Source organism: Heterocephalus glaber, unplaced genomic scaffold, assembly GCF_053883595.1.
Source record: "Heterocephalus glaber isolate CG9 unplaced genomic scaffold, H.glaber_assembly_v1.0 deba00001509, whole genome shotgun sequence".
Classification (NCBI taxonomy): domain Eukaryota; kingdom Metazoa; phylum Chordata; class Mammalia; order Rodentia; family Bathyergidae; genus Heterocephalus; species Heterocephalus glaber.
In genome coordinates, this window is record NW_028258325.1 from 44204038 (window position 1) to 44228527 (window position 24490).

A 24490-nucleotide genomic window follows, 5' to 3' on the forward strand; every position below is an offset into this window, starting at 1 on the left:
TCTTGTCCTTATTTCTTAAACAATACAGCTTAGCAACTACAAATGTCTTTTTGTGGCGGCCTCCATATCCTGAATTGATTCAAAACATTTATGGCAATTTCTGTTAAATAAAAACATGGTAGGTCCTCATCCACTTTACTCACCAGATCTGGCACCATGTGACTTCTGGCTTCTCCTAAAGTCAAAATGACCATGAAAGGTAAGTGGTTTGAATTGATTCAAGACATTGAGGCAGCCATGACAGCATAACTAGAGACACTCATGAAAAACCATAAAGTACTGCTTCAGAAAGTGGCAAGAACAGTAGGATAACTGTGTTTGAATGAGGAGGGGGATTCATAGCAATGGGTCATTTACAGTAATAACTTAAATTTAAACATTCACTGTGCTTTTTATCACATCTTCATGAGTAATCTAGAGATCATTTAAAGCACAGATTCATGTATCTGTATACATGTATATAATCTGTATACGTGAATGTATGTATACAGATTATATGCAAATACTGTACCATTTTATATAAGGGAGTTGATCTGCAGATTCTTTTTCTTTTCTTAGTGTTTTTATTAGCACATGTATGCAGTACATAATGATTACATTCATCATAGGGAGTTGGTACATGTACAAAACACATCTTAATTCTTTTTTTCCCCTTCCCCTCTCCCTTGTTCTCCTTCCCATTGGAACATTTTCTTCCTACCTCCCAATATCTGCTATCCACTTTGGTTCTTAATTGAAGCATCTGCCAAATTTGGTATCATTAGTGGGTCCTGGACCCAAGCCCCTGAGGATATCGAGGCACAAAGGTACACTTGAGTTGGTCAGCCTGCGCTGGCATGACTGTGTCTCTCTCTGACATCCTCAGTTGGAGCTGCCATTAGCTCCTACACTTTCCTTTTGCCAGGCTCTGAACAAGCCCAGTGCTGATGCTTCCAGGACATATTTATCACCAGCTCCTGATTTTTTTCTTCCTTGCAGTTCTTTTTGCTCAATACAACCAGTATCAATATTGATAAATGTTATATTAAAGAAGCTGATTGCATTTTTGAAAGATACAGATGGTGAACTCTTGTAAATAACTCACCTGGTCACTTTATCTCCTTCTTTGTATTCTTCACCTTCTTTCTCGTTTTTTTAAAAAATATTTTTCATTCTATATATACCACACGCAAAAACAAATGGAAAAAACAGCATATAGAAAAGAATATGATTTCATAATCATAGAAGGAATTGTGTTTGGAGATAGAGAACGCACAGTAATTTTCTCTAGTGAAAAGCAATTTCCTTTTAACGTAAATCATAACTTTTAATCCTGTTCACAATTCTGCTGTTTTCACATTTCCCCATGAAAATAAGACCCAATTTCCTGACTTTGCTTAAAAAGTTCAATTTGGGAAATCAGCCACCCAGCTTGTCCCCTGTCACCAGTTTGTGGGAAGAAGCCTCACCATGGGGCAAATCACCAGGTAGAGGAAGAGGAGCCCAGGCCCTGGTCTCAGTCCCTTCATTCCAAATGGCTGTGTGACCTAAGTACACTTACGCCCTCAGCTTTGCCATCTCATCGGAAAACATTTTTTAAAAAGCCAGGTGTTCATTCTTTGCTTTGTCCTATATGAAACACCAAGTGCCTACTATGTGAAGCCATAGGGTTAGATGCTGGGGATATAGTGTAGAGCATAGAATTTATATTGTGGCTCATCTAGAAATATAGACATACCCACTAAATAGCAACCTAGGTAAATGCCTGGTAAAGGGTGTTATGTGAATGCATAAAAGGAAAATGTAAGCTAGCCAGGGATTCCAGGAAGTAGATTCCCTGAGTAAGCACCCTTCATGTTGTCATTATAAAGTCTAACCACTGTACAGAGTGATATGTGATATGTGATGAGGTGGAAGGAGGTCTTGCCCATGGTGGGCACATGCCAAGCCGTGCAGATCATGATAAATACCTGGTGAGGGCCCACTTTCTGGTTGGTAGATTGCTGCCTTATATCAGAGCAATGATCGGGAAACCATGTTCCGTGTGTGTTTGTGTTTGTGTGTGTGTGTGTGTATGTGTGTGTACATACCCATATGAGATCATCCATCCAGTTGAACCCCCTGGTGACAGGAGTCCTGATAAAAAGTGTGCCTAAAGGCTGGGAATTTAGCTCAGTGGCACCTCACCTGCCTTGCAAGTGCGAAGTCATGAGTTCAATCCCCAGTACCAAAAAAAAAAAAGTGTGTCTAAAATCCTTTGACAGTCTAGTGTTAAAGACAGTTTTGGGGTTATGAGATCCTCAGGTGTATCATTTGGTTGATGGCATCAATTTGCACAGAAATGAAGCTGAATTGTAATCAGCATATGAGTCATCTGCAAGATTGTCTCTACAGGAAGATATAGTTTTTATTAAAAATATAGATAGATAAGTACGTAGTTACATAGATTAGCTGGAAGCATATACATCAAAATATTATTTTGGGGGTTATAGGATTTGTTGTTGACTTTTTATTTTCTTCTTTTGCTATGTTTTATAATTACTCATGATTTCTGGGAGTTATTTTTTAAGAATTTCCTAAAAATGCAACTGAGAGTAGAGGAGTGGCAGAGTCATATTCAAGCCACCAAGTATGCATGCCCTTTGTGCTTGGGAAATGAGTAGTGTGGGACCAGGTAAATGTGAGACCTGGAGCTTCAGGGAATACAAAAAGGGGGCTATTGACTGAGTGGTTTCTCCCCCAAATTCCTGTGTTGAAGCCCTCGCCCTCAGTGTGGTTATATTTGGACAGAAGTAATTATGGCTAAGGTTAATTAACCGTAGTATGATTATATTTGGAGTAAAGCAGTAAGGAAATGAAATCCTAAGGGTAGAGACCTGATCTGTTAGGATCAGAGTTCAGACAACAAAGAGGCATCAGAGAGCTCTCCTTCTCTGGTGTGTGTGGATATAGCAAGAAGGTAGTCATCTGCAAACCAAAGGAAGGACTCCCCCCCGACACCCCAAAACCGATGGCCAGCAGCGCTCAAACCTGGACTTCCCAGACTCCAGAACCATGAGAAATCAATATCTATTATTCCAGTTCCACAGCCTATGTTTTTTTGTTGTAGAAGCCCACGTTGTCTAAGAGAGATGATTACATTTCATGGTGGCAGTCTCACTGGGGAAACACAGAGAAAGAAATTTAAATTGCACCTTGTTTGATTTCCTTACATTTCAAGTTACTCATGTCCCCTTTATGAAAGAAAATTATATTACCATCTTTCTTCTACCAAAAAAATCAATAGATACCCTAAGAAATATTTAAAGCATATGAGCATGTCCAAATGTACATCTATGTGCATGTAATGCCTGCAGGGATGAAAACAGTGGCCTAAGTAAGATTCGAGCCAGGATGGATCCACTGAGATGAAAGTAGGAAATTTTCACTGTGCCCTGTGAGTAAGGACAGCACGCAGACTTCAGGAATCCAAAGAACTTCCTTGTTGCAATGAAGAAAGCAACATTGCAAGGGTGTATTAGTCAGCATTGCATTACTACAACAAAGTACAGTGGACCCTTGATTACAAATTCAATTTGTTCCCGAGGATTAGTTGTAACTAAAGTTGGTCAATTGAAGGCTGCTCTACACAGCCTTCAAAGTCTCTCTCCTATACAGTTTTAGGCCACACTTTCTTCCAGGACTTTCTTCAGTGTCCTTAGAGCGACATTGGCTCAGGATTTCTTAATTAATTCCACAAGGAAAGGAGGTTATAGGACTCTTTAAGGGTTAAATCTGTATTTGAGACCATCTGGAAGCACAAGTGGCCAGCATCCAGGTCGAAAACTCAAGACTTTTTATTTTGGCTAATAGTTCTGGAGGCTCAAGATCAAGTGGCCTCACTGATCTAGAGAGCCTTTGGAGAGGGTGGCACATCATTGTGGGAGTGGGCAACAGCTTGAATATACATGTCACAAGCCAGGAAGCCTTTTGAGGGCACAGACCCAGTGACCTAAGGACCTAGCACTAGATCCCTAATAAAAGTCCATAGCAAGTCCCAATACCATTACTCTGGGGTCCACGCCTTTCAATATGAACATCTACCTATGCTCCTCTAAACCCTGGCTGAGGGTAGAGCAAAGATAGGAGAGGAGCTCTTGCCCAGGCAGAAGCAGAGAATGTCTCATCAGGGAGAGAGAGAGAGCAAGAGGAAGAGAGAGACAGACAGAGCAATAGAGAGAGAAACAGACAGAGACAGAAAGAGAGAGAAAGTACTGATCATTGCTAAGAGCAGAAACTATGTCACGTGTCATCTTTTTCTCTGTGCCTGGAACCTCACTGCTGCTCAAAAACAGTTCATGGAAAGGATGGCTGGAGGGCACAGAGGACAGAGGGAACAGTATGTGCAAAGGAGCTAGCAGCAGCATGAGATGTTTGGAAAATTCCAAGTTGTTGATATTGTCAGAGCCGGGAGTGTATGTGTGCAGTGTGGGCAAGGGATAGGTTAGTGGAGAGTTGTCAGAGGCTGGCAGGAATAGAGGAGAGTGGAGCAGAGCAGAGATGAGGCTGAGAGGTAAACAGGAGCTGACTCATGCAAGGCCTTGCATGCTGCCCTTGGAAGTCTGGGCTTAGTTCTGTGGCAATGCGATCACAGATTTGGTGGCAGAATCAGAGGGTCACCCAGATCTCCAGGTCTTAGGTGGTTTCCTTAATCTTCACCCCACACCTTTTCCTGTGTCCATCTTTGCCTGTGACATGACAGAGAGGTGCCAGGCCTTGAAGGCCTGGGACAGGGTCAGGCATGGAGATCTATCGGGGTAAGTTTTCCAGTGCCCAGGCTGCAAAGTGGATGAGCTGTCTTCTCTTTCTTTCTTTTTCCTTTGCTGTTCTCCATGGCCCACAAATTCCCCACTGCCCACTGCTCCTGAAACTAGAGTGCATCTGCTCTCTGAGAGGCCCATGCAGGCTGGGTTTGACAGGTAGGAGGATGGAGAAGCCCTGAGAGAGACTCACCTCCTCCTGTCTATGGGGAGGTGGTGTGGAATGCATCCTGGAGGAGCTGGAATGTTCACCTCCATGGAGCCAGTGGAGCAGCTGCAGAGAATCTGTAGCCTGGCTGAGGACATGGGGGGACCATGAGAGGTTTGTGAGCTCCATGCTTTGGAGAAGAGCAGCACAAAGATGGGCAGTTGCATACTGGATGCTGGGAACTGGGGTGGGCCAGGGTACTCTAAAGACGGGGATACTGTGCTTAGACTCATGAAGCACAGTGGATGTGTGGTTTTCACTGCCTGGCTCTGTGTCACCCACACCTAATCCCCTCCCCTGATGCATATGAGCCATCATCCCTTTGCCAGCTTCTGCCTTCATCTTCTGGTCCCAGACTAGCAGACGTGGAAATGGGGGCATCCTGACATAAGCACTCCGTGGAGCATGAAATGACCCAGGCCCATTGCTAGGCCATACAGGGATTCATGTAAGTCACAGAAACACACCCCTTCTTGGAGACACTGAAGTCACCTACTGGAAGTAACTTGTCTCACCCCACTGGCCTGCCTGGCTCCAGGACTTCCTGTCTGTGTCAGCCTTGTTTTTTTGACAGGGGAAAAAAACTCCAAAGAAACTCTCTGAGGACGATGCTAGGGACAGAAAGATCCAAGAGTACAATGCAGGGAGGCACATGTTTGAGATGGCACAGGGAGAAATTGTGTGTGAAACAGAAAGATCCCAAATCAAAGCTGCCACTCTCTCCATCTCTATCATGAGCCACTCAGGTACCTGACCCTTAGGGTGAGGCTGCTGTGGGACTCACTGTGCGCCACAGATGGTTCTCCCTTCATACATATTTCATCTGAGTGTATGTGGTCTGGGACAAATAAAAACAAAGTGATTTTTATGACTCCACTTCTGTCTTCAAAATTTAGAGACTGCATTTCCACCAATGCCTCTGAGATGTAAGTAAATGCAAACAGTCCCTGCCAATGCTCATTCGAGCTCTCTGCAAGGAGGGGGAACACAAGGTTGTAGGTTCCCATTAGCAAATTGGCACCTTTTCCTCTTCTCCCCAATGGACCCTCATATGGAGCTGAAATGCCAAGTTACTTCCCCAGAGAAATGTTACCCTCGCATAGTACATTTCCATCAGACGTGTCACACACCTCCAACTAACTAACTATCTCTGCCAGCCCGATCTATGGTAACTGACATCAGATGAGCTCATCACATGCAGAAGTGCTGGGGCCATAAATCTTTCACAAGATTAAAGGGAGGTGCAGAAGCAGACACCAAAGTGGGGATTAGAAAACAGGGTGAATGACAAAAGACACAGGCTGTTCAGCTTCCCCACAAGATTAAGAAACTACCAGAAATGGCCAGAAGTCCTATAATCGGCCATAGGTGCTGCCTCATTCAGATCTGCTGACAGTGCCTGTCAGTCCCTTCCGGTCTCCTAAGGAGATTAAAAAAAGGGTAGTTGAATAGAAATAGTCATTTCAAAAACCTTTATTTCCAAATATAGCTCCTCTGAAGAAGTCAGATCTCATCGTGTCATCTCACTGCTTAAAAACTTCTGATGGCTCCCAGCACTCACAGGGAAAGCACAAAGGTCACAGCACTCAAGCCCCTCACAGAGCCATCTCTCATGCTTTCCCTATCTCCTGTTGGCTGCTCACTTGTCCTCGTGTTGTGCTTGACTCCTTGAAACTCGTGCATTTCATAGCACATATCTTTGCCAATGCTGTTCCTCCACTGGAATGCCATTCTGTGTGTTCTGGGCCTGGCCTCCTCCAATTTGTCCTCCCTCCAGGACAAGCCACTTTGAGGGAATTAATGCACGCTCATCTGTGGCCCCGAGATTTTTGTAAATGCCTGTGAGTGTGTTTGCTCACACATGTGCTCTGTTGGTGGACTCTGAACACCAGTCTTGATATCTGAGCATAGCCTTTGAAACCCTGGCACATACTAGGGGCTCAGTGAATCTTTGCTGGATTGAATGGAATGGGATTACTTTTTTTTGCAGTATTGGCAATGGCTCTCAGGGCCTTCACACTGAGGTGCATTCCCAGTTCTTTTTCAATTTATTATTTATTTTTGTGACAGAATCTCACTAAGTAGCTAAATTACCCAGCTGGGGCTCAAACTTGAAACTCTCTTGGCTTACTTAACCTCTGAGGGTTCTGGAATCACAGGTGTGTGGCACCATGCCCTGCTTGGAATTACATTTTAGAGACGAGATGTAATATGAAATCCACCAGTGATTGACAAGAACAAGTGGTGCTTTTGGGCAGATTTACAGTTATAAGAAACTCTAAAGATAACATTGTAGATTTTTTTTCTTCTGTGCTAGGAATTAAAGCTTCCTGAATGCTAGGCAATTGCTCTACCACTGAGCTATATCACTAGCTCAAGAAACTGTGAAAGCTTTTTTGATTTTTTTTGCTTTTTGAGACAGGGTCTCACTATGCAATCCAGGCTGATCTCGAACTCATGCCTCAGCTTCCTGAGTGCTGGAATTACAGGCATGAGCCACCATGCCAGGCAAAACTGAAAATTTTAAGGGAGCAAACCTACAATATTCTAATTGAACATCGTTTAATTAATTCATTGAACAACTGCTTATGAGCTAAGGATAGTTTTAAACATTGGGGATTCACCAGCAGCAAAACAAAACAACAAAAACCCCCAGAATTTTCATCTTATTTTAGAACTCAGAGCATATGGCCGTATGGGCTCTGAGTTCAGCTCCTACTTTCATCATTTACAAAACCGTGTGACCTTGGGAAAATAACTTAATCTTCCTGTGCCTTAGTTATACACCTTCAAAATAGATATAAATGATAGTACTTATTTTACGAAGTGCTGTTGTAGAGATGAATAAATTAACGCGTATGAGGTACATAATATAATTCAACAAACTTTTTATACTATGATCTAATAGTTCATTACCACTGAAGTACAGACTGCATTTGGCTGTTGTTCTAATGCCTCCCTCATGTTGCCCTCAGATCTCAGTGGCAGTACATACCAGTGTGCCCTCATCTCTGCCCTTGTGTATGTGCCCATCCTGGCACTCTACTCTCCACTCTACTCCTGCTCCACCTCCTTCTCCTTTTCCTTGATTAACATTTGCTGGTCCTTAATGTCTTAGCTTGGAATCTTTCTGCCCAGGAAGCCCATGGACACAGAAGTCATAGTGACACAAAGGTGGGCTTTGCTATGGATTGCTTGTTGGGATAAATTTATTGACACCATATTTAGAGCTAAATTATTCAATAGAGTTCTTCACCTTGCATCAACCTCACTGCTCAGCTCCGTGTTCTCGGCTGGAGACACATTGTGGATGTTTTCAGCAAGAATGGAAATCTTGTGCATCCTGGAGCAAGTGATAGGTTTCTCTCCCTCTGAGTCATCATCTGCAGAATAGGAGCTGGCTGCACACCTAAGTCAGGGAGAAATTAAATAAAGTAACTATACAACACAGCTAGTACAGTGCTTGGGATCGAGTGAATACTCAGTAAACAACAACAATGAATCTTAATTATTATTTGATGTTTATTACTCAGAGACTAGTTGTTTAACTACTTGACTTTGTGGTATAGTTATTTTCTTTCTTTTTTATTAGTACGTGTTTGCAGTACATAATGATTACATTCAGTGTAGGAAGTCGGTATGGTATTTTAGTGCCAGCTCTGGATGGGTGTGGTGGCACACACCTGTAATCTCAGAACTCTAGGAGGCAGAGGCAGGAGGATTGCCAGTTTGAATCCAGTATGGTCAATTTAATAAGACCCTGTCTCAAAATAAAAAACAAAAAGTCTGGGTTTGTAGCTCAGTGTAAAAGCCAGTACAGGGTTCAATCCCCAGTACTGAAAAACAACATCAACAACAAGAAAACCAGCTTTGAAAAGAAGCAAGCATTGAAGAAAATATCCTCTTTAATATTGTCTCCTAAAATATTATAAAAGACTTTAAAATAAATAACCTTCTGTGTTAATGCCCCAAATGTCTCTCTTCCTCCATTTAATAAACCTTTTGGAGGAGATCAGTGGAGGTAGGTCAGGTTAGACCAAAATTACAAATGATGTCCAACTCTCAGTAGCTTGAGACATTAAAGTTTTATTTCTTGTTCATGTTATGTTCCTACCAAGGGTTGGCAAGGGGGGTTCTGCTCCTTAAGAGTCCTTGGTGATCCAGGAGTGATGTGAGAGCTATCCTCTGAAATGCTGTCCGTGGTCCGAGGGTAAAAAGATCTGTGGATTGTTTTAATTTAGCAATCAGATGCCTCATTCTGGAGGTGGCACCTGTGACTCTGCCCACCACTTGCTGAGCACACTTGTCACATGCCACATCCATGCCCAAGGAAGCTGACGTTGCAGTTCCAGGAAGGCAGAGAACTGACCACATTTGTCTAAGATGACAACCACAGGACACCAACCAAACGCAGAGCACTGAGCTGTGCACCAGGAAAGACAGGATGATCCAGAAGCTCTGAGCTTGGTCCTCAAGTTACTTACAATCTGGCAGGAGAGCTAAAGGACAGCAGAAGACAGTAGAGAAAGCAGATATTATTTCTGATCTTCTAACAGAGTTCCATCGAGCCCAGAAGAAGAACAGAGTTGATTAATTCCCACAACATGGTTTTGGACACTGAAGAAATTCATTACCTGTGGTCTGGCAGGGATTGTAAACATGTTATTTGGGAGATGAGAACCAGGGAAGTAATAGATCATCATTTTTAAATTCCTTGTGAAGGCTGTCGTCATCAACCCATCATTTATTTAAATATCTATCTGTCTGTGTGATGGACCAACCAAGCAGCAGACATCATCTTGCCCTCAAAGCACGCTTGGAGACTAGGGAGACACATGCAGATTAACACAGCTGACAGGAGAGAGAGACACCCGAGACATACATCCTTGCACTTGATAAGATTCATGTTGAGCAAAAGTCAGCCTTTCAACCACAGGTGCTTATTGGACACTAATTCAGTGTAAGAAAACAGGGTGAATGATCCTGGGAACAGAGAAAGAAGGAGGGCTGGGTCATGCCTCAAAGTGCTCATAAAATATTTAGAGAGCTTAGACAGAAATGCAGGAAAAAATACTAAATTCAAAATATAGGTGGCTTTGGGTTCAATTTCCAGTACAGAAAAAAAAGCAATGATCAATGTCTAAAGGGTGGACTCAGACGTGCCCTATGGCATCTGAGGGGGGAAAAGAAATTTCTCCTGGCCAGAGAAGTCCAGGGGTGGAAGTAGGGGAGGTGAACTCTAGGTTTTTGGTTGGTGGAAAAAAGAGATGGTATGTGAAATAGCATGTACTAAAGTGCTTAGGAAGGAAAATGAAAGGCTCAAGTATCATTTAGCAAGAATGGGGCTTGCTATAGTTGAATGCTAGTTAGAAAGATAGGTGGGAAACATATTGCAGAAAAATGTAGCTCTCAGTGTAGAATTTTTGCAAGGAGCAATGCAGGCCTTGGAAAAGATGCTAAGTCATATTTTTATGAAGGAATGACCATTTAAGGGCCAAGGCCTATCTTAGATGCCTGTTGTATATTATCTTTGTACCAACTATTGGAAGTGAGGAAGGATAGCCCTATTTATAGATGAGGAAGTGGAGGAGGAGAGTTATCCTGGAAATGAGAGGCAGGGCCGAAAGTCAGACCCAGGGCTGTCTGGTGTTAAGCCTGTGTCTGTCTTATCACTTACTGGCTGTGTAAGATGACAGTTTGGTGGGAAGAGGATATAGTTATGCATGTTAGGAAGATCAAACACACCCCGGCTTAGGGCAAGGTGGCCAGTGATGAGGAAATTGACAAGTAGGCAACTGCAAAATTCCAGATTTTGGTAAGGGCTTGAAGTCAGGTGATGATGGGGGAAATGGTTGTCACCATGCAGAAGTCATATAAAATTGCCAAATTGAGAGAAAAGAATGAATTTGATAACGGACACCATGGGCTGGAAGAGGGCACACAGCCAGGTTGTTATTCAGCATTATGAGACTGGGTTAGAGAAGAGTTAATTAGAAGCACAGGTGCTGTACAACCTTAAGTAAGCTACTTAACCTGTACAAACCTCAGTTTCCCTTCCATAAGGGTTTCTGTGAGGATTAGATAAGGTGATGCGGGCAAAGCATTGAACACAGGGCTGGAGGAACAGTGAGAGTGTCCAATTAGTAGTGCCTGACATTTTATTAGAGGGGTCAAAGCTTAGGACAAAACTTCTCCAAAGCTGTTTCTTGGCTAGGACTTCCTGCGCTGTTGCCTTGTAGGCCTTGGAAACTCTGTTGACAGCTTCCACCATGAGAATCTGTCAGAAAACGGGTTTGCCCATTTGGACAATGCCCTGCTCTATGGCACCCTGCCTATATGGTGCAGGGAGGGGTAGGGCCTTCTTTGGGGTGTGGTGACATAGGATTTCTTGGTTTCGTAAAAGAGACACCAGCACCCTTCTTTTTAGTTCACTGTGCTTATGAGGCTGCTAAGCCTTTTCTGTACATAACCAGATTACACTATCTTGACATAGAGTAATTAAATGTCTTGTAGACATACAGAGCTCAAGAGAGGAGACCCTCAAACCACAATCACCATCACCACAAGGTCACATAAACATTCCCTGTTCTTATCAGACAGCAATATTATCTGATGCTGGAGGATTTCATAAACAAACTTGGATGTGCAATAAAAAAGAAGTCCCCACACTAGGCAGATAATCAAATTTTTACATTTTAAAAGCCAATGAATTACATACATAGTAACCAGGTTTGTCCCCATAAATGTTATTCTGCCATCCTCAAACTCATCATAAAAAGATCTATATTAAAAATCAACATCATGATATCCATATAAGATTGAAGCAAAAAAAAAAAAGAAAGAAATGTAATGTCGAGTCTCATTCTCCCAGGGCCCAAGGCAACCCTGACTCCTGGCAGGGCCTCCACAAATGTGAGGGTAATGGAAGGTTTCTATCAGCGAGGCATTTAATCAAGCCAAGGAGGCCCTGAAACCGTCTGCTTATGTATACACAGCCGCCATTTGAGGCAGAAAATGATCAGAAAACATAGATGAAGATTTCCCAGTTATGTTAACAGTCTCTTCCCTGACCTCTGTAGCCCCAAACATGTCTTGCAGGACCAAAATATTACCAGGTTTGTGTTTATTTTAACTACACATTCTTGAGTTGTTCTTTCAAAATCTGACGTAAATTTTTGTGGATGCTTCTTGTTGCCACAGTCACTGGTCTTTTTCTCTTTCTTTCTTTGCTCATCCCTTTCCTGAAAGTCAGAGAGTTTGCCTCTCTGTTCCCTGGCTTGAGACTTCTTATGAATTGATAAACTGACATGGAGCATCAAGGACTTGTAAGATTCCCTGCTTGGCCTCAGAAGAGGCCCTCCTTGAGAAAAAGTTCTGGGAAGCCTGGCATAGGGCTTGCCTGTCACAGGAAGATGGACTCACAGGATATCATTTCTAAGGTTAAGCCAACAACTGTGATGGAAATAATGACACCACATGGTCTGAGTGAGTCTCACTCTCTGAAACATTCCCCATGGGATAGAGGCCAGCCCATGTCGAAGAGCCACTTAGTGTCAGATGGAGAAATGGGGTCTACAGTGTTGTGGAAGTCTGTCAAACACTGGAAGCTAGACTGTGTAAAGCTTTCATTCCCCAATCCATGAAATGGGGGTATCAAAATAAGGATGAAAAGAGACAACTTGGAAACCTGTAAAGCACCTGAGGAAAATAGGACTTCTCTTCACATCCAAGCACTGCCCAAACCTGCCTGCCCTCCCAGCAGTAGTGAAGGCACATATCTGTGCCCACACCCATTGCCTCTCCTGTACCTCCTTGAATCCCTCCATGAAGGTTGAGGTAGACAAGATGATTATGGAGGCAGCTTGAGTGGAGACCCATTGCTCTGGGGCAAGCGAGCCTGTACTATACCCACTTGCCCCCTGAGGTCTGTATGTCCTCACTGAAAGCTGGACCAACTGCTCAGGAGGTGGCCCAGAGGGAAGGCAGGGGGCCCAATGGTGCCCCAGGGCTTGCTCACAGGGATGGAAGGGAAAGCCTCCTCAGAAACCCTTCTCATTACCTACCTTGGTTACTCACACACCTTCAAAACCAAAAGGCACCTTCTTTCTTCTTTAAATTGGGGCTGCAGGGTTAGCATGGGTAAGAATGAGGCTCTGAGTTGAGGGAATCTGAGTGTTTTACTCCGTCCACTTTGTGGGCTGACATTCTCAAGAAGATGGAGGCCTGTGCCTCAGAGACATTGGAAGGGTCACTTAAATAAACTTGGGGTCCTGTATGAAGCTTCTGGGGTGGCTTAGGCATGCCACAGACCAGAACTTGCACATGTTCTCACACTTCCTGGATGATCTCTGACCCCTGGTTTGCAAGCCAGGATTGACTCTACCTCCTCTCCTTCCTGATCAGAGGCAGGGACAAGGCCACTCCCTGAAACTTGGTCCTCCCACACTTGTTAAGATTCATCTCCATCCCAGATAGATAGGATAGGGAGATCTCTCTGGGACAAGACCCTCCCCACACACCCTAAGTCAAGGGAACAAGGACAGAGACAACTCTTTCAAGCTCCATCTTAGTTTGTGATGATTTTTCAGTCCAAGAGGGAGGAATAGACCTTGGTCTTTACAGGATTAAACTCACCCTGGCATGGGGCAACAATCTCTTCAGTGTCTAGTGCTATGTCCCAGGTATGCCCTGGCCCAGCAGTGTGGACCCTCATCAGCCAGACCATCAGCCTGGATCCCCCCACCACATCTATCAGGGTGCCAGACACTGTCTGAAAGGGAAAGGGAGGAAGACTCCCTGCCCTCTGGCCTGCTCACTAGAAAGGGGCATCTCCCTCCTGCTTAGATAGGACACTGGGTTGAGGAGAGTGAAATGAGACAAAATATTTGAGATTATCACAGGAAATCTATGACTTGGAGCTGTTAAGTCTTTTTTCCCACCCTAACTACTTTCCCAGACCATCTTTCTGAATGTTATTAGTGAGATTTCGGTTTGTAGAACAATATATATATAATATATATATTATATATAATATATATATGTATATTTTTTTGTCATCTTTGCCCATAGTAATGGTTACTCAGACAAACTGAAATGAGGAAAGATGCCAAGCCAAGGAGACAAAATTGGTGAGGGCCATGAGGCCTGCAGGGCTCCTTTGCTCCTTGGGGACAGATGGGACAATCTTCCTCCTCTCCCTTCAAGATAGCCTGTACGACTTTATCTCCATTCTATGAGTTCTGATCATTGAAACCTCCCAAGTCATGCTCAAAAATAAGAAAATAAGGGAAGAAAGGTTGAAAAGGAAATTTTACACCAACCTCAAAAGAAATGTAGTTCTGAAATCTGAAGAGAGTATGTCAAGACATGCCTATTTATTATAATTATTTTCATGGTAATTTATTTATTCATCCACTTCCTAAGCTGTTTATTGGCAGCTTCTAACAAAAGATGCAGATATAAGAAAGCAAAAATTAAGTGAATTCCAATATGTGCAAGCAACTGAGGTGGGGATGGATTCAGGTTTGAGCAGATAGCCAGGAATTTAGAAGAACCCTTAGCTGGTAACAACTTATTTCATATCTTTCAGTATCTTTTTCTTCTGTTGTAAAACTCAGGTACCAATTATAGGACCTCCCTTCCAGAATTGTTTTAGAGGTTTAAATAATGTATGTAAAATGCTTAATACTGTCTCCAGTAAATACATGAGCAGTTTATAAACTTAGTACACAGTAACTATTACTGTGATTATTTCTTAGCAAAGATGAAGATTGTGAGGGGCACTGTCCCTGTTCCATAGGAGACACAGAAGTAGGGAAGGACTTGGTGCCTGGGGAGAAGTACATAGTGGGCTGAGCAACCTGGCCATGTGCAGTGGGAAGAGGGATTCCAGGCTGCACCAAGCTGCACTACATATTTGTCTTGTCCCATGGGCAATGAGAAACCAATGAAGCTTGAGCCACCTGGCAATTTAAAAAGCTCACTCTTGTCCTAAAGTACAGGATGGGCTGAATCAGTGGGAAGAGTCAGAAAATAGGAAGCAGTTATGGGTCTGTTGTAAGATGTAACATAGAGATAAAAATACCATAGACCTTAATGGTAGAGGGAGAGAGGTGGGGACGGACTCCAAGGCTTCTGGCTTGTGTTACTTGAATTGCTCCACTAGAATGTGAGCTTCAAGAGGCCAGGAGCTTGGCTTTGTATGGTGCTGGATCTCAAGCACCTAGGAGGGTGCCTGGCATGTAGTAAGTGCTCAATAAGCATTTGTTGGATGAATAAATGGATGATGGTGATATTAATAAGGAAGAAAATATACAGGGAACATGGATTTTTGGGGTGGAGATAATGATTCTATGGTAGCTGTGCTGAATTGGAGTAGCCAGGGGTCATTTACATGGAAATGTGTCATGTGAAGCATAGAAGTTTGGACCTAGAATCAAAGGAAATATCTAGGCAGAGGTAGAGTTTTGGAAATGTTGACCTGTAAGAAATGGTTGAGATCAAACTAAGATAGGATAAATCAAGAAGAATGAGAATGAACAGTGGGCAGATGACTTGTCTTTGAGGTGGATGGAAGGGATATAAGAAGTCAAGAGATAGAAAGTAAAGACCAGTTTAAAATAGCAAGGGCACTTACCTCACATGTGTGAGGTCCTGGGTTCTGTTCCCATTCCAGGGGCCAAGGGGAGCAGACAGCCAAGGGAATTGGATTGTATACTTTCAAAAATGACTTTAATGGAATAGTAGTGCCAGCTGCTCCAGAGGGTTGTGCTAGAAAGAAGTTCACGAAGGGGTACTTAATCCACAAGCTGGGTGTTACAGTGAGCCTGATGAGCAGTAGAGGTGGAAATCTGCTTGTAGCCTCATCCCAGGATGGTCTTCTGGCTGTTTCCCACTTCCCTTTTCCAAACAATTAGCAGATAATCCCAAACACTTTTTAAATCAAACACAAAACAAATAGGCACATTCACACAATACCAAGGAATAATTTCCTTCCCAATCTATAATGCTCTCACTAATCAATAATGTTCCCATCACCATTATTATAAAATTATTCAAGCTTTAATAATGTTGTTCATGTTCCCACTTTGCTACCATGTGATATTTTAGGTTCTTTCTGTAGCTATTAAGAGTACTGTAATCTACACAGTTTGGAACCAAGTAATCACCACAGAGGACTTATAATTAGGTACATTCTTCCTTCTATTTCCATGAAAACTTGATGTTTATTAAATGTCATTTTCTGCACTTTAGAAATGCAAACTTAGAGTAAAATTACCAAATGCAATGATTTCTTTTTACAGCCCTGATTAAATTTGTCTAAATCATTGGGTCTGTTCAGACAGTTGTATTAAGATCTTTTTTTAAAAAATGATAGAATCCAGAGCAGGCTATCTAAAATATACATCCTTTCCTGTTGTTTTGGAAAGCCAATGGCACACATTTCACATGCAGGACCCTCGTTCTTGGGACCCATACATATGGATAATCAAGTGCTGGTTGTGGATTTTTATTGTAAACTTGATCTTCCATAGCTCAGCTGCTCAACTGAGGCACAGCCCCAAGTAAGGTTGCCGGATTTGCAGTTTAGCAAAACTTTTGATTGATGGAGCACAGTATTCCTGTTCATATAAATATTTTAAATTGAAAAAGCCCCCTTTGTTATTTTTTCTCTCTGCCTAAGAAACACTTCCATGAACTCTTCCCATAACAGAGCAGTTCTGACTTCAGGCACCCTGTGCGGGGGACAAGGAAATGGCTTCTTGGCACTGCTGGTTTTCCACAACTATTTTAAAAACTGAGAAAATACACAGAACCACACCACTTTCAGGCAAGGAGAGAAGTGCCTTGTTTCCTATAAACTGTTGATCCTTTCTCCTTCCCAGTTCCAGATGTGGGAAAAATTAACTCCAGCATTAATAAAGCAGCAAGTATACTCATCACACTATTAATCTCAGAGAGCCCATCTTCTTTCAAAGTTTCCAATTTTCTTCCCATTGTGGTCAGGAGCTGGATTTTCATGCAAGAAGTGCTTCTTTGAAGTCTTCTGTGACTAATTTTAGTCTGAAAATGCCTTCCCTCTTTGTCTCCCTTCCTGCCCGGTGTGTAGGTGGGTGAGTAGGGGTGAGATTTACCTTTTTTCCTTTACTTTTCTGGATTGCTTCTATAGTATTTGCTTGTTCATATATGTGTCTTCCTACATCCCTCCTATTAACTTTTAAAATCATCCAGAACAAGAATTGTATCTTTGTTTTGTTTTCCATTTCAAAGTGTCTAGCCCACGATAGAATACGTAGGCATAAAGTAAGTGTTTAATCAGCACTTGGGGTGAAATTATGTTAGGACAAAGAACTGGATGCCAGACCTGGAGTTATGCCCCTTCAACTTGACTAAAACATTTTGCTCTGCAATTCTTATCCCAAGCTTCAGTTGGAGATCCAAAACTCACCAGTAATCGTGTGTGTGTGTGTGTGTGTGTGTGTGTGTGTGTGTGTGTGTGTGCAGTCTTTGGCCTTCATCATATTCAAAGAGGTCCTCAAAGGTTCTCAAAAGCTTAGAGAATGAGCTCCCTCCTTCCCCTTGGTGCTGGCAGATAGGTGATGCAGATTCAGCACTTGTTTGCAACCGGGCAAGAGTCTTACACGTATGGACACAATTTATCACTAAAAGCCTTAAGGATGGGAATGGGATGGAAGGAGGAGGACTCTGAGCTGGCTGGAATCATAGTCCAATTTGGATCAGAGAATCTGGGGTCCTAATATGCATGGATTCCCTTGTGCAGTTATCCAAAAGAAGAACCCCCAAATCTCCTGTATTTGTTGTTGACTTTGCCAAGGATTTTTCTGTCCCTGGATTTTAGGATATATTTCAGTTGTGAATCCTAATAGTCCTGATTTCTTTTTATTTTCTGGCCATTTATGCTCACATGGAAGCAAACAGTCATCAACTTATAGAGAAGGAAGACGAGAAAAATGAGAAATGTATACTAGCATAAAGCTAGACAATGAAACCAGTCCCCCAATATGTAATACATTATGACAACTCCCTTGGAGAGCTTCCTATGTTGCTTCAAGGGAAAATAGTTCACCAAACTAAAAACAGAAAGAAGAGCCTTTTTTAAATGCATGTTTCAAATAAATTATCTTAGTTCATTAGTATCAATATTTTTAATGAACACTTAGGGCTGGTATGAGTCACTTCTCTGCTGGCTCCATTAGGAAACTTATTGAGAGTGCAATTGGAGTGGGATTACAGAGAGAGATGTTGAGAGACTTGTGATTTAGAAGGTGGGCATCTCCTCTCCTACAGGTTTGAGGGTCCTCTAACTCTATGAAGAGAGGAACTCATAGGCTCAGCTGCCAAGATAGAGTTAAGAGAGGGAGTTGGGTCCTTCGATGAGAGGCTGGCTCATAGGAAATTTGCACTGGTGATTCACTCGTTGCCATGGCAACCATTCAAATGCAGAGGAGTGTGTTTGTTCATTTTTACAATTATTCTATTATTTATATGGAGGCATCTTTGAGAGGATGATAAATTCCTGGGGAGGGACTAGAAAAGCTATCCCTTTGACAAAAGGGACAATTAACTACAAGATACCCCAAACTGGAAACACATGTTTACTAATCACTGAGAGAATGGTGTCTTCTCACCTAGCCTGGAGGGAAATTTTCAATACCAAGTGGGATTTTCTGTTAGCCACCAAATAGGGAATCTGCAGCGCTTACTCATCAAACCCAGTTCTCAGTAGCTGCAGAGATTTCTTCTTTGCCAGATCTTATTCTTCATCAATTCAGGGTTCTCTCATAGTGCATGGATCATTATACTTAATTACCTGGAATATGTCACCATGTGCAAATGTAAGGCAGCTTTTTATAAACTCACTTGAGAAAACTTCTTGTTTGGCCCTAAAAACATAATGTAGAAAGCCAGGCTGCAAATGTAATGAATTTTGTTCTCACAAATCTAGCAAAGTAAATAAATATGCACACACACAAGCATGCAAATAAACAAACAAATCTCCCAAACCCTTAATAGACCACAAGGACAATTTGGCATACTTTTATCTTTTGTTGGCTTTGGTCCAGGGATTTAGGGAAATGGTGTATGAATCGGGGAATTTCCTGGGGAGAATAAAAAGTAAGAGAAGGTTCCAATCAAGTGAGTGGAGATACAAAGTCAAGGGTCTTTCTCTAAGAAGACTGCTTATTGCAATATTAAATGTAATCAATATATAACACTGCATAAATAGTAGCATAATACATACATAAATACATTGTATATGTAATGCCTGTATATGACAACACACACACACACACACACACACACACACACACACACACTCACTGGAGCTAACTTTAAAGTCCAAAATGATAAATTGTTTTATTATGGTTCATACAAACAAGGGGATCCCTGCAGTCATTAGACACTAAGAATGATGACAAAGAATGAGAGAAGATATGTTGACATGGAATAATGCCTCTCATGTATTGCAGATTGTAATCTGGTGATGTAGCTACATTTGCAGTTGTTGCTGCTACCAAATAGGAAATGAAAGGAACTTGACCTTACCACAGCTCCTATGGCCCCAGCCCAGTGTTACTTCTGAGTTAAGAACTTATCTTTGTAACCTCTGCCATTCCTGGAAGCTGGACGCTGGATGCCATCTGCAGCAACAAAGATAGAAGCTGCATGCATAGGTTGAGGCCAGTACCGACAGTTGGGTGGTTGTTAAACATGGCTCACATGCCTATATCATGGTTGGCTAGGAATTTGGATTCTGAATACCATATTCATGAGGCTGAATTCATAAAGAGGGAGTCTCTTGTGGGAGTTTCCCTCATTAGAGAAAGGTCATTTAAATGGTCACTCGCAAGCAGCAATCTAACAGCAGGACTTACAGGTTATCAAGAATAGTCAGAACTTTTTTGAACACATGGAAAGGAAACCTAACTAAAACCAAGTTAAGGAAAAGAAGAAATTCATGAGCTCACAAAACTGAAACATTCAGGTTCATAATTGGCTTCTGGTGTGGTTTAATCCAGGGACTCAAATGATGTCATCAGGTATCCATATTTTTATATCTTGTCAGGTTCTTTTATATGAAGAGATACTAGGCCCTGGCAGTCCAAGACTCAAAACATCATCTTAGAATCAATAGCAGAAGTAGATCATTTCTCCAGGGCTTGACAGAAAAGCTTCATGAAGGACTCTGATTGGTCAGATTTGAATCACATGCCTATCCTTGAACCAATCATGGGCCAGGATGCTTGAATCACCACTCACCCCATGGGGTGGGGTTGTTATGGTGTGAACTCCATTCCCAAAATATAGACAGGTTCCCCACAGACAAAAGGGATGTTCTGAATCCACCACTTACTGTATTATCTTGAATGAATCACTTAATTTCTCTGAGCCTTAGGTTTCTCAACTATAAAATGGGAATAATAAGTGTTTACTCCATAGGATTTGTTTAAATAAGGTTAGTTTTAATTTTAAAACACTTCCTATTTGTAAAGTAAAAGAACAAGACTGTCATGAAATTAATTTGATATGTGTTTATATTATAATTCTATTCTGTCGGAAGAAGGAAGAGGAAATGACAGGTGGATGAAACTCACACCTTTCTACTGCATCCTAAACCAGGTGGTTAAAAATATAAGTATGGAATTTAGAAAGGGGTGGAGGCTATAGTTTGAGAAATGCAATTTTCTCAATTACTCAAAGAAGGGAGAGGACTGTAGGACTCTTCAAGAGAAAGAGCATGGACAGGGAGAAAGCTAAATAGGGCTGGAAATCACTTCCTAACTGGATGAAACTTACAACACTGATGTAAACCCCATTCAACAGAAGTACAGCCTGCCAGTACTAGACATACTGTTTCATACTGTTTTTTTAAATCTGCTTGATTCCAAGTTCTTTCTTGAGGTTTTTCTGAACTCTGTACACTTCAAGAATTATAAAAAGATATAGATTATCTGGCTATATAGATAATCTGGCTCCATTGAAGTTAAAGATTTTCTTTCAATTAAAGATTAAGTTAACAGATGGATGACAAACAATACAAACAACTCTCCCAGTCAAAAAAGTAAAGAATGTGAATAGGAAGCCACAGTCATCTTATCCCGGAGAATCTGCTGACAGATCCATTTGTAGTCTGTGCAAGGATATTCCTAAAAGTGATGTTGCAATAGCAAGAATTTGTATCCATAAGTAGGGTTATATATATTGTAGAGTACTGCACAGTAAACAACAGAGATGGACTAGCTTAGGTACACATATCAAGATGAGTAGATCCTAAAAACATAGTATGGAGTAAAAAAATAGGAAACAAAATGAGATCCTGAAGTCAATACCTCTTGATAAATTAGAAATGGAATAGACATTGACAATTTAGCAAGTTACAAGCATGCTTAAAGACATACGTATATTAGGATATGTATGGATGGCCTTGGGAAGAGACAGGAGAGAACTGACAAGAATAATAAATGAAAAGACTTCCTTTCCATTATCTCCTCAAGAGAAAGGTTATGTATGAGAATTTGCCAAATTCTAAACAACCTGAAGGTTGGAAATTTGGGTAAAGCAATTATTTTTTGAGTACATAATAGTTGCACATATGTGAATCCCCAAAAGTCACATTTCATGTCTAATTACTTAATATGTCCTCCTGTCTCTTTTTCAAGCAGGTAGAAAACTACCTCCCTCTTTCCACCTCTACCACAATTGGTACAATTCACTACATCTTTCCACCTCTGCCACATCTTGGTACATTTCATTGTCCTCTGTTGTCCCAACTAGTGCAATCATTTCCAAGCAAGTTTCTCTGCTTACATTTACCCCCAGCTTTCAAGCCTCAATCAAATCTCTGAAGAGAAGCAAAGTGGTTTTTAAATACTTAGGTCAGGTCTTATCACTGTTCATCTAAAAGTCCACAAATGATTTGCTATCTAACAGAATAAAGCCCTTGTAAATGTAGGTCTGCAAGATGTTGCCTACCCTGGCACTGCCTCTACCTCCCAGGATACCTCTCAGGCCTCAAATTCTACTTCAGGGCCTTTGTTATTGCCATTTCTTCTGCCCAGAGCTCCAACCCCTCTTCGAGTGGCTTGTCATCAGAAAGGCCCTCCTTTACCACTTTCTCTAAAATAATGAAGGAGTTCAGGAAATGCCACCCTACAGCATGCCACTTTGGACTTCAACCTGAAGGAACTTGAGAACAGCAAATACAGGGAGAGGCTGTCTCTGAATTTCCCTTACCTGCCTAAAGAAAGATCATCCAGAAGGAACTCAATTGGCATAAGTGCCCTCTTTGGGAATCTCATCAACCAAGGAAGAATTCATCCCACAGGAGAAGAGACGGAGGTCCACACCTAACTGTGTCAGGCTGTCATATGTTCTTTTGAGAGCCTATTGATTTTCCCTCAAATCATTTACCTACCTTCTGTTGTTTATATCCCCGCTTTCCAATGAAGCAGGTATATAAGTTTTAGATCCTGCTGAGGGTGTGGATATTCAAGTTTCTTTCCTCTAATGCCCTCATGCACCTGATAAATTCGTATACCTTTTCTCTGGTTAAATTTGTCTGCTGACCATTTACTTCACAGACTCAATTATCCAACCCCAAAGGACAGAGGCAAAGTTTTCCGTCTTCTACAATAGCAAATTCTTGTTTCTCCATCCAGATCTACCACTCTTTATTCTGTAGCATTATTTTTTGTGACATTTATCACCATTAAACAGAGAATTTGCTTCCATATAGCACTATCTCCCTGGAAAATAAGTGCCTTGAGGTTAGGGATGTCTTTTGCTTTCCACATATTTTCAGTGAACTCAAAAAATACTAATTGAGAGAATAAACCAATGAATGAATGAAAGAAACAGGGAGAGAGAGGCATAGATAGGTAGAGAGAGAAAGAAAGGTAGAGAAAAAAGATCCATGGTTTGTTGACATTACTGCCCTTACATCTTTAAATAAGAATGACTCTGTGGATTATACCCCCGCATATACACACACTTCCTCCTCTGCCCTTCTTTCAGGTATGGGGATTGACCAAGAACAGCTTTATCCTTTGCTCAGGAAGGGTCACTTCCCTTGAATGTGGGTGACCTACAAATACTTCCAGATGTTTTTACCAAAACTCAGAAGACCTTGTACATATGAAGAAGCTAGCCACAATTTTTAGACCTGTGTAGACAGACTCAAAAATATATGTTGTTTTTCAAATTTAAAACATATATATCTATTGCAGAACATTAAGAAAACAAAGATAAACATAAAGTAGAAAGTACAAATAATCAGTAATTTCACTCTACTGGGATAACTTCTGATAATATTTTATTTACTCCTCTGAAATTTGTTTGTCTGTATATATTGACACCTACGTACTCACAACCACCTTAAGGAAAAAAATGGGATTTTAAAACAATGAGTTTTTATGACAATGACATTTTCCTCTGTGATCATCTTCCACAAGTCACACAACTCCAGTTTAACTGTGATAAAAAATTAAAGAGGTTCTAATTCAGAGATAACCTGTAATACATTTAATCAGTGAACTTCAAAACTTTCAACATATGAAAAATAAGGAAAATCTGAGAACTGTCACACTCAAGATGAACTAAAGGCAATATGAGATTGTAGTGTGGGATGCTAGATGAAACCCTTGTAAAGAAAAAAAAAAAGGATATTAAAGGAAAAATGAAGAAACCTAAATAAAGTATGGACTTTAGTTAATAATAGATCAGTTTTGGTTTTTAAATTGTAATAAATGTGTCACACTAATGTAAGATACTAATAATAAGGGTAACTGTGTGAAAGTATATGAAAACTCTGCTGTCTTCGTTATTTTTTCTGCAAATCTAACAGTGTTCTAAAATAAAAAGTTGATTGTAAAAAGTGCACTTGAAATGCTATACCTCAAATATCTTAGTGCCCTATATAAGAAGAGAAAAAGGATTGCCTCTGGAACTATATCATGTTTAGCAGAATATTTCATCACAATTCAATATCGCCCTTTCCTCCTCCATTACTGTTGAGTGAAGCAGGTAGATAGAGCTCATTTTTTCTTGTGAAGGAAAACCCAGAGTTGTTTAATTAGCTCGCTGTCAGATATAGCCCAAGGATTTACATGTTTTTGCCATGTTCAAGTTTCAGCTTGGAGCTTAGTCATGTTATTTTAAGATCCTTGGTCTTTACTGCAATGGAGAAGCATGGAAATTACATTAGTGTTTGTAAAACTATGCATCTAACTAAATTATTTACATGGAAGTAAGCAAATAGACAAGCCCTGGAAGTCATAAAGCTGTCTGAATGGAATTTCTTTATTTCAAGAAAATCTTTTAACATAGTTTGTGAGAAGCAGGATTTTCTCCTCTGAAAAATGATATACTTGAGACCTAGATCAGGTCTATTTCTAAAGGGCTACTGATAGAACAAATACAGTTCTGATAGGGAGAAACTTCCCTCAGCTCTCAATCCTGAGTTCCACTCCCTCAAGTCCTTAGC

The 24490-nt window shown here is 41.3% G+C and overlaps 1 long non-coding RNA gene across 1 annotated transcript in view; it reads right to left on the reverse strand.

Moving 5' to 3' along the window:
* Nucleotides 1–603: 603 nt before the first annotated feature.
* LOC147825149 (uncharacterized) overlaps nucleotides 604–24490 on the reverse strand; it is a 54710-nt gene continuing 30823 nt past the window's right edge. Inside the window, exons 2-3 of the long non-coding RNA XR_015441366.1 lie at nucleotides 8243–8395; nucleotides 604–3138 (exon numbers count right to left, since the gene is read on the reverse strand). This is a non-coding gene — a long non-coding RNA (uncharacterized LOC147825149). The remainder of the gene's footprint in view (nucleotides 3139–8242; nucleotides 8396–24490) is intronic.